This window comes from Dipodomys spectabilis, unplaced genomic scaffold, assembly GCF_019054845.1.
Source record: "Dipodomys spectabilis isolate Male_0828 unplaced genomic scaffold, ASM1905484v1 ptg000001l, whole genome shotgun sequence".
Lineage (NCBI taxonomy): Eukaryota > Metazoa > Chordata > Mammalia > Rodentia > Heteromyidae > Dipodomys > Dipodomys spectabilis.
The window spans coordinates 4,673,286-4,684,382 of NW_024870678.1; positions in this window are offsets into that span (position 1 = coordinate 4,673,286).

Below are 11,097 nucleotides of genomic sequence, written 5' to 3' on the forward strand. Positions count from 1 at the left end.
GGGCCTGGGCTCTGTCCCTCAGCTCTTCAGCCCCACTTTCGGCTTTTTCTGCTTATCTGGTGCTGAGGATCAAACCCAGGATCTCATGCATGCAAGGCAAGCACTCTACCACTGAGCCACCTTCCCCATCCTTACTATTTTTGAGTGTTAATAAGTACTTGGAAATAATAATATACACATTTATACACAGAGACACCTACACACACACAGGAACACACCACGTTTAAAACCCTCTGAATGAACATACTCCACAAGTATAACAAGACTACAAGTTCAGGTGAAATACTTCCTTCTGTTACCCACCACCTGGGGATCCTCCCTGAGTTTGAAATACCAGGGACCCCTAAGGAATGATGAGAATGTATTAGTGGCCTAGAAGTCAGGGAGCGGGCACCTCCAATGAATATCCCAAACTGGAGTGATCATCCTTTGATAAATGGCTAGAACTGATGACAGATTTGATTTACTTCCTCGCAAGTTTTATGCCGAATGACATTGAATTTCTGTCTGATTGGACTATGTTTATTCTCTCTTATCTAGTTTCTATAAATTCAATTTTATTTAAACATTGCTTTGGTTTGTCTTAAGTGAAACACAGCACCTTTCTTAACACTGACCATTTTATTTACCTGATATGTCTACCACATATTTATTCTTATTAAAAAAATGATGGGGCTGGGAAGGTGGCTCAGTGGTAGAGCACTTGCCTTGCATGCATGAGGCCCTGGGTTCGATTCCTCAGAACCACATAAGCAGGAAAAAAAAGCCGGAAGTGGCGCTGTGGCTCAAGTGGTAGAGTGCTAGCCTTGAGCTGAAGAGCTGAGGGACAGCACCCAGGCCCAGAGTTCAGGCTCCACGACTGGACCCAAAAAATAAAAATAAAAAAATTAAAAATAATTAATAATAAAAATGAAAAAAGAACACTATTGGCTTTGGAGAGGACAAGTGGAAGAACTGACAGAAAAATCCTCTTGTTTGTACACTGTGTTTCTCCATTAGCTAGCAATTGGAAATTACCTCTGCTGCATTTACTGCTTTGCCTTGAGCTGCTGGGTCTTAGGCAGTGGCAGTTATTGAATCTTATGAAGCTTGTAAAACAGAATTCTACTTTCCTCTATTTTTAGAGTGTAAAAGGTGGAGCCCAGGGAGAGATGCATGGTCCTAAGAATATAGCAAGATTGAGAAATGCACACTGAAAAATTCTCCCAGATTCCACAAACCACCATGGAAGTGGCCATTGCATTATGTTTGTCACAAGCTTCTAGCCAATGCCAGTTTGCTGGTCTTCAGACCACACTTTGGGAAGGGAACCCATCTTTAGGGAATGTAGAATGTAGAATATATTGTGACTTATTTTGTTTTACCATTATACATCTGGCTCGATTATATTCTTAGGTATGTACACTCTCTGCATTCCCTCTTTACACACACACACACACACACACACACACACACACACACACACACAGAGGCACACACCACATATAAAGCATGTACAGCTGAGCGCCGGTGGCTCGTGGCTGTATCTAACTACTCAGGAGGCTGAGATCTGAGGATCCGAGTTCAAAGGCAGCCCAGGCAGGAAAGTCCATGAGACTCTTATCTTTAATAAACCACCAGAAAACTAGAAGTGGCACTGTGGCTCAAGTGGTAGAGCACTAGCCTTGAGCTGAAGAGCTGAAGGACAGCACCCAGGCCCAGAGTTCAAGCCCCACAACCAACAAAACAAAAAAAAAAATGTGCAAACAGGCTCAAGTGCTGTTAACTGGTTACCTCGTACCAGGCCTAGTGGTACATCTTGTCATACAATGCTCAGGAAAACAGTCAGAGGACTGCAAGTTTGAAGCCACTGTGAACGACATAATAAAGTTCTATCTCAAACAAACAATAAACAAAATCTGTGCCTTTAGTCTTTTTCACTTACCCCATGGACTGTTGGTCAATGTACTCGGACGTATGTTAGGTACCTTTTCTTTGGAAGTCTCTATGGGAGAAACCATGTAAACACTGCTAAGAAGATGAGGGGGTTTTTGCCCTTAGTAAGCTTCTCCTTCTGTCCAGTGGAAGTTTCTGGAATGAGGAATATGGTCTATATCTATATTGCCTATTAGTGCTACTGGCCACATTTGGGTTAAGTGTAGCTGAGAGCATTTTAAAAGTGGTTTTAAAAAGTAGTGTCTTACCCTGAGATACCACCTTACCCCAGTCAGAATGTCCCACATCCACAAATCAGCCAACGACAAATGCTGGAGGGGATGTGGAGAAAGAGGAACCCTATTACACTGCTGGTGGGAATGTACACTTATACAACCACTTTGGAAAGCAGTCTGAAGGGTCCTTAGAAAGCTAAAGATTGACCTCCCTTACGACCCAGTCATACCACTTCTAGGCATCTACCCTGAACAACAGGAACCAATATACAAGGACACGTGCACCTCCATGTTTATTGCAGCACTGTTCGCAATAGCTAGGATATGGAAACAACCTAGGTGCCCCACCACAGATGAATGGATCCAAAAATTGTGGTATCTATACACAATGGAATATTATGCAGCCATTAGAAATGACAAAATAATGGCATTTGCAGGGAAATGGATGGAGCTAGAAGGAATCATGTTGAGCGAGGTAAGCCAAGAACGAAGAGACAAACGGTACATGGTCTCCCTCATAAGTGGATGCTAAATCCAAAAGGTTAGGTGATATGACAAAACTAACAGGACTCAAGAAACAAAGAACTCCCGCTCATCTGGTTGAACCACTACTAAATATCCTCATGCTGCTGATCACAAATATGGTATATAACATGTGAACACTGTTATATATTACAGACTGTGGTAGACAATTTGCTCCAGGGAAGTTAGAATGAACTTGTGACTTTGAAATTATGTAATCATTTAATCACAATCAAAAAAAAAAAAAAAAAAAAGAACCTTGGGGAAGGTAGGGAGGGAGGGGATGGTAGGGGGAAAACAATGGAGGGGGTAACAATGTTCAAGAGGAAGTGTACTCATTACCTCACTCATGTAACTGTAACCCTCTGTATAGTAGCTTTACAATAAAAAAAAAAAAAAAAAAAAAAAAGTAGTGTCTTCCTTGGCTAGTGGCTGCTGTATTGGAGGCCAATGTGAGACATGCGGAATCAAATATTAACAACCAAAGGTGTTTCAGGGGTGATTTATTTCCTGTTATTCTGAAAATGAGCAGGTTATCTGGGGTCAGAATTTTGAGTCGATAGCTTTGTTAAATGTTAGGCATACTATCAATTGTTATAGTCCTTGAGGAAGGTGTAGATTTCAGAGATCATGCTAGTAGACAGAGTGCTGGCTGGGCCTTTCTGCCCTACCTCGACAGAAGTTATGAACCAGGAGGTGATGAGTGACTCCTCCAGTGATTCCAGTCTTCGGTGGGTATTTGCAGGTGGTGTCGGCGGACAGCCCCAGTGGGCTCTGGGCTCTGCAGCCACGGCTGCCCCACAGGAATGGATTCTTGGGGGTTGGATAAAGCACTTAAGAACGAGAGGAGTGGCACAGGTACAGGGACTGTGCTGACAGTAGGGTGGTGGCACTGCACTCAAGTCTCAGGTTTGGGGCTGAAGCTCTAAGTGCTAAGTGTTACAGCTTCTGTGCCCCAGATAGAGACCTTCCCATGTGTGCATGTGCCTGAGTGCGCCTGTGTGTAATATGTTTGTGTGAAGCGGGGTGGGAGGGGAATGCCCATGGCAAATTCCAACCTTCTGGAAGCTTTACTTCCGAGTTGCCCTGACTCTCCTGGGTAGAAGCTTCCTTTTGGCCTGTAGCCACTGTGTTGCCTTGCAGGTACTGTGCTCTCCGCCCTCATCCTGTCAGTTCCTCCAGTGGATCCGCTGTAATCGCCTGAGGCCATTCTAGACCTGAGCTGCTCCTCTACAAGGTTGCCTCAGGGAGCTCTCTTTCTTCCAGGTGAAGAAAATTCATGTTACCAGTGGAGCAAAGGCAGGCAAGACTCTTCAGTCTTTACAGGGACCTCAAGTGAGGAAGGTCAGGAGGATGTCTCCCATCTGCTTACGAAATGAATTTACAACGCGATTTCCTCAGCCAGAGGAGTGATAGTGAAGCCTTGGTTTGCACCAATTACAGAAGTTCCTTATGTAAATGAAAGGCTGCGTTTACACCAATTACATGTCTTCTGTTGGACCACCAGGGGAAGTACTCCTCCCACCTGCTGGAAAGGGATGCAAGATCATCTAGGGCTGGCAAGATTTTTAGTATCAAAGAGACCAGGGCAGGATGTGTTTCCTGAGATAGTGCCTTCAGGAGTCAGAAGTGTGCTTGGTGTGTGGCCTTGTCAATACATCCACAGAATGGTGAAAGCAGCTGGTGCTGGAATGAAGGCGGTCCGCTTGGCTGCCTACCTGAGAGTCCTATACTCAAGATAGCCAGGGCCCTAAGGAAGAGTCACAGGGGTGGGGACATTTTTTCTTTCAAGGGCTATTAGATGTTTATGGCATCATTAGAGCCACACAAAATTTCAACACAGGCAGCAAGCAGCCAGTGGTGAGAAGAATCATAGGAAAAGCATAAGTATCTATTCTCTCCTGGACCAAACTTCCCAAGGCCTTAGACAACCCACCCCTGACGAGAGCTGTCAATTGCCCCAACATCTCAGCATGCACACTTAAAGGAAAAATACTATTCAACTAAAGCCTTGCAATCAACATTAGCTGTGCTTTAATAGTCTTTTCACTGCTGTGACAATGCACCTCAGGAAGGCTGGTGTCTACCAGCTCTTTCTGGCTTCTCTTGTATGTAACAGAAGCAAACTAAGGTTGGTGACCTTGGCTGTGACTGGAGGATCTGAACTCCTTTCTCGGAATGTATTTTGGCTAGTTGACATTTGAGTTAAGTAGAACTTGAGTTCAGCATGTTTATAGTTTTTGAGTCATGGTCTTCCCATGTTGCCAAGGCTAGCATTTAATTTCTGGGTTCTAGTAATATTTTGGCTCTAAGCCTCCTGAATATCTGGGACTATAGGCCTTCCCCAAAAAGGCTGGTTCTTTTTTTTTTTTTTTGGCAGTCATGGGGCTTGAACACAGAGCCTGGGCACCATCCTTGAGCATTTTTTGCTCACGGCTAACATTCTGCCACTTTGAGCCATAGAACCACTTCTAGCTTTCTGGTGGTTAATCGGAGATAGGAGTCTCATGGATTTTCCTGCCTGGGCTGGCTTTGAACCTCTATCCTCAGATCTCAGCCTCCTGAGCAGTCAGCATTACAGGCGTGAGCCACTGGTGCCCAGCTTTCACCTGTTCTTGAGTTGGATTTTTAAAATTATGCATAGTTTCACATTTAATGCATGAAAATTTTATAAAGTCAAAAGTTTACAGTCAAAAAGTATTTTTCTTTATTCTTCTACATTTATTCAGGTGTTTTATGTCTTGTTCTGTATTCCTTCTTCGTCTTCCTTCTTTTGAGGTAGTAAAGTCTAAACTTAGGCTGTTCAGCTTGCTAGATAGGACTTCTACCACTTGAGCTACACCTTAGTCCTTTTTTTGCTTTAGTTATTTTAAAAATAAAGTCTTGGGTTTATTCCCAGGCTGGCCTGGACCTTGATCCTCCTGTTTATATCTCATACATAGCTTGGATGACAAATGTGAACCACCATACCAGTCTTATTGATTGAGATGGGGTCTTGGTAGCTTTTTTCCCCAGGCTGGCCTCAATCCACAATCCTTCAGAATAGCTAGGAGTATAGGTGTATGTCACAGCGCTTGCTTGGCTTTATTTCTTTTAGATCTTTTAGAGATTAGTTTCTGCTTAATTATCAATTCTTATTTGTATTTTTGTCTTCCTTTCACTTTAGGTCTTAAAGTTTCAGATGTGTTTGCTATCTGGTCTCAAAATTTATCACATTTTGCCTTTGAAGCATCTGGTTAGGAGTAAGCTAATGCACAACCTGGAAAAAGTTTTGAAGTTGTTAGATAAAAGAAGTAGCATGAGAGACTGCCAGTTTTAGATTCTGAACAACTTGTTGCTTATAAGGAGCTTCTTATAGAAATTACTTAGGGTAACAAATTATATGCAAGATAAATCTTACTGTTTTACTATTGTAGGACATTCTACTAAGTAGAGTTGACTAAGTACATTCACACTGTTGTGCAAGCATCACCACCCCATCCATACATAAGATTCTTTTCATGCTGCCAGGCACTAGTGGCTCATGCTTGTAATCCTAGCTACTCAAGAGGCTGAGATCTGAGCATCAACAGTTCAAAGTCAGCCTGAGCAGGAAAGTCTGCAAGACTTTTATCTCCAACTAACAACCCGAAAACAGGAAATGGAGTTGTGGCTCAAATTGGTAGAGCAACAGCCTTGAGCAGAAAAAGCTCAGGCACAGAGCCCAGGCCTTGAGTTCAAGCCTCACAACTGACCAAAAACACACACACTCTCTCTCTCTCTCTCTCTCTCATCTATTTATCTATTTCTCCTTCTACCCAGCCAACATCCCTGGCCTTCACTAGTTTACATCTAAGTCTATGTTTTGACCACTCTAAAGGAGTCACAAGTGGAGTCCCACAATATTTGTCTTTAGTTAGCAGCTTTTTTAAGTTAGCACAATGTTAAAGAAAGCTCCTCAAAGTTTAGTGGGTGTCAGGCATTTCTGTCCTTGTCCAGCCTGCATAATATTCCCCTGTATGTGTGTTCAACACTGTGTTTATCCATTGATCTGTGGATGAACACTTGGATCACTTCTGTTTGGGCTTCTGTGAATAATGTTGCTAAGAACATGTATACACAATATTATTTTTTTCAGTATTTGGGTTTGAATTCAGGGCTTTGTGCTTACTAGGCAGATACTCTACCCCATGACTCATACTAGGGCTAGCCTGGGTAATGATCCTTCTATTTATATTTCTTGCATAGCTGGAATGATATTTGTGGGCCTTAGTGCCAACCTTTTTATTGGTTGGGATGGGATTTTGTGAATTTCCCCTCCTTTATTGTCGAGAGCCCTGCAGGGAGTCTCTCTGCATGATAAGCTTGACTATCTCACTGGAACATCTCTCGAGGCTATTTACAGAATCTGGTCTTTGCATCCTGCCCCAAACAAAGACCAGGTAGCTGCTATTGACCACCTTTTCACATTGCCCTAAGCTAGCATCCTGCAGCTGCTAGCCCAATGAAAAAGCTTCCTTATTCTAAGCATATAAATACCCCTGTGTGAAAAATAAAATTTGGCAGCTTGATCAGAATCCTTGTCTTGCTGTCCTTCTTCGTGTCTCTTGTCCCTTCATTCCTTCTCGCTTAGGTTCATTGCCCTGGTTGAAGTCCTGCGGGTCGGGACACTTTATAGCCTGGTCTCAAACTGCTTTTCTTCATATCTCAGCCTCCTCACTAGCTAGGATGATAGTTGAGACCTACCGTGGCTGGATGAACATAATTATCTTCAAGGCTCATCCATGTTCAGTGGATGCCAGCATCTTTGTCTTGTTCATCCTGAATAATATTCCACAATATGTATATTCCATAGGGTCCTTGTCCATCCATCTGTGGGATACTTAAGCTTCCTCCCCTGTTTTTGGAGAACCAACTATCATTTTTTTCTTATTTTTGGGTCCGGTCGTGGGGCCTGAACTCTGAGCCTGGGTGCTGTCCCTCAGCTCTAACACCAACTATCATTTTTATGTATTTGGGAGATTGAGACCAATTTTCTGTTAAGGTCATGGCCCCTGCGTCTTCTGTTCTTTTGCTTACACACACAAAGGTTGCCAGGGCTGCCTTGGAGCAGATGGGCTGCTGTCAGGTAGCTATGGGCAGGTTGCCCTGAGCTTTTCTGTGGGACTTCTCTCTTCTTACTCCTTCCTGGCCTATCCTTTCTATATTTCCTGTTCAGAATCCAAAAGGAACCTGTGTGACCTGTATCTGCCATTGTCCTTATTGAGTCCTGGTCCAGTTTCTTGGTAGCTTTGCCTTGTGGGGAACCTGCTGCCTCCTCCTAGAACCTTGCCGCACTCCTGCCCCCAGGATGTGAAAATGAGAAACTTTACCTGGAGAAGGAAGCTGAGGTGTCTTCTTACTTCTGGGGGTGTTGCTCTCTACTGAGGTGCTGGGCAGAGTGTATATTGCTAATGGTGCCTCAGTGGCACTGCATTCTCAGTTCATCGTTTCAATTGAAATGGCAAACAAAAGCTCAGCAAATGGCAGTTTTTCTGGAAAAAGTATTTTAGACAAAGTCAGTGGACTTTGATTTTTTTTTTCTTCAAGAATAATAAGTGCTCAGGCTGGGAATGTGGCTTAGTGATAGAATGCTTGCCTAGCATGCATGAAGCCCTGGGTTCAATTCCTCAGTACCACATAAACAGAAAAGGCCAGAAGTGGCGCTGTGGCTCAAGTGGTAGAGTGCTAGCCTTGAGCAAAAGAAGCTCAAGGACAGTGCTCAGGTCCTGAGTTCAAGCCCTGACTGGCAAAAAAAAAAGAAAAAAGAAAAAAAGAATAATGCTAGTTTAATAGAGTAACACATACTTACATAACCTATAGACAGCTTTCCCTTTTACAGAAGATACAATCATTACCCTATTTTCTGTGGACCAAAAGTTTCCAAACGAAGCTGGGAGCTGGTGGCTCATACTTATAATCCTAGCTACTCGGAAAGCTGAGATCTGAGGCTCATGGTTCAAAGCCAGCTTGGATAGGAAAGTCTGTTAGACTCTACCTTTTGATAGTTAATTGGAGATAAGTATATCTGTGGCTCAAGAAGTAGAGTGGCAACAAAAAAGCTAAGGGATAGTGTGCAGGCCCTGAATTCATGCCTCAGGACACACACACACACACACACACACACACACACACACACACAGAGTTCATCCAAATGGATGCATTTTAGTCATTTAATGTATATTTACTATGCATTTACCTATGTGCAGTTATCAGTGCCGTGGGACTAAAACACAAGACACTTGAGACCTTTGCCTGCCTCCAGCTTATCTTTCATCATTTCAAGTAAGACTTATTAGACACCACGTCTATTAGGCAAAAATCCAGTAAAGCTCTTTGTAATAGTTTTCATAGAACTCCAAAAAAGTAAAGTAACTGGCCTCTTTGTTCCCTGGTGTGTGTATTTGCTTAGTTACAGCATTTTTATTTGTCTTTGAAGTCATACTTGATATACAATTTGTAAAAATACTTAGCTTTGTGCAGATTAGATCAACACAGCTAAAACCTGTTGTAGAACAAGGGAGCCTGACAGCAGCATTTGGCTAGAACAGCCAAGGGGACATATTTATGATTGAGGTGGAGCTTAGGTTACGTGAGCAGGTTCTCGGCTTGCACGTTAGTCTGTTATCATTTACAGAAATTCCACCCTTTCAGCACAGCTGTTCTCAGTCCACACACGGCTCTTGAGCTTTTGCCTGGTTGAAGAATGACTCAGCTTAAATCCTTTCAGAAAGGAAACTTGATTTAAAAAGACACCCAGAAAAGACGTGGCTTGCCAAGTAAAAAGTAAAAGCATTAAAAAAGAACACAAAACCCCAGGTTACTGAGTTTGTTTTATTGTGCTCATGAGGAAACCCAGCAACAGCATCTATAATTACAAAATCCACAAAGGTGAAGAGAGCAAGAATCATGGGCAGAACTACTCTTGGCAAAGAGCTCTATTTATGAGACGCTCTTACAGTTTTATTAGTTTTTTCTTCTTCTTAGATCGCAATCAGTTATACACTATCATTTTGTTCCATCTTGGGGTGCAAGGTGCTTTGTTCCAGGCTGTGCTATGGGAAGTGCTCAGTGATACTGAAGCACAGAGCAAAGTGACATTTGGCTCCCGACCCCTTCGGAACCCCAAGCTCAGGAGGAAAAAGGACCCAAGGGAAAACATGATGCAGAAGGCAATCTTATCCCCTAGACCTTTCCTCTGAGGATGCTGACATTACATGCTGCTAAGATTACCTGCATGATTTCAAAGCCATCACTGAAATTTAATTGGTCTGCAGTGGAAGCTGAGTATAGGAGGTATTTTATATGTTCCCCTGGAGTGTAAATGCTGAGCCAAGGTTGGGAACCAGGGTCTATCACAGTGCCCAAGACTGGGACACTCTGCTAGGTAGAGGGAATTTTAGGCTGATTGACAGCTTGGTTAAGCCATGCTGTTTTATTGTTAAATGATAATATGCAGTCTCTCTGAAGAAAAATCCAAGTGAAGGAGGCCTCCTCTTCTCTGTGTCCCCACTGCTGCTTGACCAGTCATTTGTGTTCTTGGAATTTTTACTAAAACTAGAACCAATGCTAGACTTTCTGAAAGCTGTTTGCCCTTCTATGTAGATGTTGTAATCAAATTTGATTTTTTCCCCCTTTAACAGTAAGAATGATCTTATAAATTCATGATGGCTGAATATGTGTGCATTCTTGTCTTTTTGAGTGAAATACTGGTATTAATAAGTACTTCAGTTAGTTTGAGGTAAAAGTCACTTGTCATTAACTGGTCCTTTGAAGTTTACAAAAGATTTTTCTTCTCTAGAAATTAAGCAAAGAAAGCTTTAAATTTTCTTTTGATACTGTCCCAAAGTATATGAGATGGTTATATTGGACAGTGGGAGTAGTATTTTTATTTTACACGGTTGCTATGGAAATGATGTTCCTTGTTTGTTTCTTCAACCTCTAAATTCTAAACATACCAGTCCACAAATTAAGCTATTACTGGCTTCATATCTTAATATGTGTAATGTAGAATAATAATTTTCTAGTAGAGATGATTCTAGATGTGTGTCTGTTTCAGATTGAGGAGAAGTTTTCATTTAAATGGCACTTCAGGGGGCATCTGGATTCTAGCTTCCTTTCTTCCCTGGGTCTAGCAGCTGCAAGCCTGTCAGTGACCCTAACCTTGCTTTGCACTCATTGAAAAACAGCAATGAGAATCTGGCTCCAGGCTTCCCACATGAAGCTGTCTACAGCTCCCTCCCTAGCACTCTTCATACCTTATGACTCGGGAAGAAATATTGTAAAGTGCAACTTGAAACCAAGAAGGAAAATTTCTACAAGACAATGACTATTCAAAGCGTGGCTGGAGTATTCCTATTCCACTTGCTAGACAAGCATGAGGCCCTGAGTTCAAAGTCCAGGACCA